Source organism: Egretta garzetta, unplaced genomic scaffold, assembly GCF_000687185.1.
Source record: "Egretta garzetta isolate BGI_Z169 unplaced genomic scaffold, ASM68718v1 scaffold32, whole genome shotgun sequence".
NCBI lineage: Eukaryota > Metazoa > Chordata > Aves > Pelecaniformes > Ardeidae > Egretta > Egretta garzetta.
This window is the reverse complement of record NW_009259035.1, coordinates 425,137-429,285: the sequence shown is the minus strand read 5'-3', so window position 1 is coordinate 429,285 and position 4,149 is coordinate 425,137. Positions and strand designations below refer to the sequence as shown.

Sequence of the window (4,149 nt, the reverse complement as noted above, 5' to 3'; positions counted from 1 at the left end):
GTGGGGGTGGGGGGGTGGGGGGTGTTGGACTAGATGACCTTTAGGGGTCTCTTCCAACCCAAAACATTATATGATTCTATATAAAGTAAATAGATAAATAAATAAAACTGAGCCTCAACCACACATGAGGAGCAGGTAGAATCTACCCCCATTACTCACTTGAATTAGGTTAAGTGGCTTGCCAATTCATGTTTTGTTTCAAATTCAGCTGGCACACCAAACTAATTCTGATGCCCCGCACTGACTTAGCAACATGTACATCTTAGGATCTTACATCTTAGGATACTGAATTGCTTGTATTATGCAAAGTATTTTTCTAAGTAGAAAAAAGAATTAGTGACCAATCTTTCATCAGTAGATTACCATTCAAAATTAGAGGTTGTTATAGCTTTAAGAGAAATAAATTACAGAACTGCTTTCCCAGCTCCTGTACTATCCCTCAGTGAGCGTTGTCTAGCTGTTTCTTTTCTTCCTCAATTTATGCCACCTAACCAAAACCTGCTCAAGAAAAATATTTTGCTGTCACTCCAGATATTGTGAGAAATAGCTGTGGGTGGAAAGCAGATGGAAAATGCTTTTGTATACATTAAGTTATGACATGTTCAGGAAGCCTCTTCTACTCCCCATCCTGAATTGCGAGTATGGGCATAGGCGTTTGGAGGAAGGAAAGGTGTAATCTGCATCCTCTGGGGAGACTGGGGGGGGCAAAGGGACAAAGTGACAACTATGCATCTGGGAGCCAGCACAGGGGGAAGTGGAAAGCAAACAATGGAAGTGACCAGGCAAGCAGATGGAGCCAAAAAGCTTGGGGGGGGGGGAAATATCAAGTGACAGCTGCATTAGTTGGCACACAGTCCCCAACGGTTGGCAAAGAAACTGCACACGTACTTGTGAAGAAGTGGCACAGAAGGAACTGAAGTGATAAGGTCCACCTTTCTGTAAGGAAGAGGCTACAGAGACCATTTTGTTAAAAGGTGTTAAAAAGATATGAATCGGATGTAATTTTTATCCCAACTCCAGATGTGAGAATCTAGGTGAGTCACTGTCTTCTTGTGCCTTATTTCTCCTGCTATATCAAATGGGAATCACCTTTTTAAGGCACTTGGAATAGCCATACAAATGTTTTGCCACCTTTCAGCAGCTTGAGACTTAACTTTTCTTTATGCTTTTCCCACAAAGGGAATACTATGTGGAGAAAATGTGATCCAGGGGGAAAACAGCTAAATTCAGACTGAGGAGACTTCGTTTCCATGCTCAGATTTGCCAGGGGCCTGAAGAGGAACCTTCAGCCTCTTCACTTTCAGAGTCTGTGTCCCCATTTATAAAGTGAGGTTTATTACATATACTTCCATGCAAAAAGGCTTTGAAAAAGTGAAAGGTAAATAAAGGATCAAGAACATCATTGCCTTGTCAGTCCAACTTCTTCCTGCATGTGCATTACAGTAGCGTCTCACATATCAATTTTTGCCCTCAGGGCCTACCAACATGCCCACAGAACGCAAACAAGGTTTATTTAGTGAGGTATTTTTGCACCCTCATTAGTCTGTGCAAGTTTCCTGGGTATATTTTATTATACATGTTTTCTAGGTTGATCAGTGCTATGGTACTTATATATCTTGCATCGTTAACTGCTTTATCTTAGCAACAAACATAAGGTGAAAGAGTGACTTTGTCTCCCTTCTGCAGACGGGCCTGCAACAGACTTCAGCAAGGTCAGCTACATTGAACTTAACTACGATATCAAGCTCCTGTGAAATCCAGACTTGTATCTATAGCAATGTCAGAGTTCAAAGCACAGCTACGCTACAACTCTGACTCTTCAAATTCCATTTTTTGAGCGCTTGCACCTCTTCCCTCTTCTTTTCACTTGTTGCACCCATCACCAGTTGCCTGTGCTGATTATGTTTCTTTTTCCTATAGCATTTTCCCATCCCAGGAGGGCCCAACAACCAGGCTAAGACCTGGCTGTAAAACAAAACCAAAACAAGTCAAAAGATCATAAGGTCTGTATGTCAGGTTCAGTTAGACAGATTAGAAATGAAGAAGCACACATGCCCATTATCAGAGCGAAATTTGATCAGGGAGATTTAAAACAACATTTCCTTCTCTTCAGTACAGCATTCTACCAGAAAGCGCAGAATAACAGAAGGGATGAGGAATCTAACCAGTTCATAGGGTATCAGCTAGGAGGGAAAGACGTATTTTAGCCCTGCTCTTTCTACATAGTTGTCAAATTTTTGAGAGAGATCTAGAAATAATGCAAGCAGATTCTGGTACTCAGGCATTTCTTCTGGTACTCAGGGCAAAGAATACTAAGTCTGCAAAATCATATTCCTCCTTCTTGCTTTCTTTCCCCCTTGATCACAGAGTGGCCTACACACCACAACAGAGTTGGAAGATGCCCCCACCCAAATAATTTCTCAGCACCCTTCTAGAAAAGGGGAAGATGTGCTTTTACACCCTTGCAGGATGGGGAAGAAGCCGAACTGGGCCTTGAGTGCTCCAGCCATGGCCCATTCATGCAAATGAGAGGAGGCACTACCGCGAACAACATTCCAGAAGAACCAAGTCCTGTTTGCTAGGCTCCCATCATTAGGCAATAGCTCTCTGCTCCGGACAGTGAGCCAACACAGATATCTAATACACAGCCATTTCCAACAGCCTCAGTCTGCAATATTAGAAACATTCTTTTAAAGTAGTAGCTTTATGTTTCTAATACAAGGAAAAAATAATCCTTACCCCTCCACACGTTACTTTCTTATGTAGGATCAGACATTTGGTAACCGTACCTATAGCAAACACAGCACAACTGAGACAATCGTCCCTCATTCTTGTTAGGTCCTCCTCAGAGCCACTGCAGGCTGGGGGTAAAGGAAAGGAAGGAGAAGGGGGGGGGGGGGGAAAAAAAAAAAAAAAAAAAAAATCCCCCAAGATAAAGAGGCAGGCAGGTTCAGGAGCTACCGTATATCCCTTAGAGATGCCCAGAGAATGGGGCAATGAAATCTGCTGCTTTTTAAATGCTGAATGACCGGATCACAAGAAAAAGCTTTAAAAAAAATATTCTGAAAACAGTATTGCAGGCACACATAAAGAATGTGTGTGTAAAAGAGAAGGTTGTAACCTTTCATTAACTCAGATTCATCTGAATAGTTTTTAATACAGTGAACTCTTACTGACTCACCCTGAAGGCTAAGATCTTGCTATGATTTACCTCAAAGCAATTTTTTTGTCAGTATTAAGTTGCTGATAAAAATGAAGGATTTAAAACTTAAGTGCTGACACTACCCTAACTACAGTGCTCTGCACAGCATAGTGGCATAGCTATAATTAAAAAGACAGCCTACATCAAGTAAAAAGCTTCACTGCAAACCTTTTTAGTGGATCAATACAATATCATCAGTGACATGTCAATAGGGAGGATGAAGGAAAAAAAGAGGCTTCTTATGGAATTAAGAAAAATCATATGTATTAATAAATACATATATATATATTTTTAAGCCCACAGAGAACAAGTCGTTACATTTGCCATTCAGTTCTAACATTCTCCACAAAGCACAATATACCAAAATCCAAGATGTTTGTTTCTCTATTTTTCTTGCACTACAGTATAGCTGGAAAGATAGTTAAGGTGACAGATAAAATGCTACTAAAACTGGAATAAAAAAAAAGTGCTGGGGGAATGACCGTTTAAAAGCTTCAGAACAGAAGCTTTAAAAAAGTACAAGAAAAAAATTCTTTGCCATCACTTTACCAAAACCGTGAGCAGAGTACAGCATTCAGCTTACGAGGATGTCAGATATTTTTAGAGCAACTGAAAGTGTTGCAAAAATGACCAGAATGGTTCATACTGCACCAGCTTTATTCTTGATGTGTCCCCGAATACCATCTACTGAGGCTGAAAGTCAACAAGCTCTAAGTCATGGCACAAAGTCCCAAAGAGTAAAGGCTGGTACTTAGCAAAATGAAAATTCATTCACAGGAACAGCAGGAACATTAAGCTACCAGTAGGTAAGAAGTTTCTTGGAGAGCCTTTCAAACCAGGCACGGCAAGCACGCATGTTCATTTTTGCTCCAGTGATGTTACCGCTCAAGGATCTGAAAAATCTCTATTGCTGTGATGACATTTCATTCTCCATGGCTTATTGCTGT

General features: G+C 40.8%; 1 protein-coding gene across 1 annotated transcript in view; it reads right to left on the bottom strand.

The window, feature by feature from the left end:
- The window catches only part of FBXW7 (F-box and WD repeat domain containing 7), a 169,380-nt gene that overhangs the window by 140,932 nt on the left and 24,299 nt on the right, over positions 1–4,149 (bottom strand).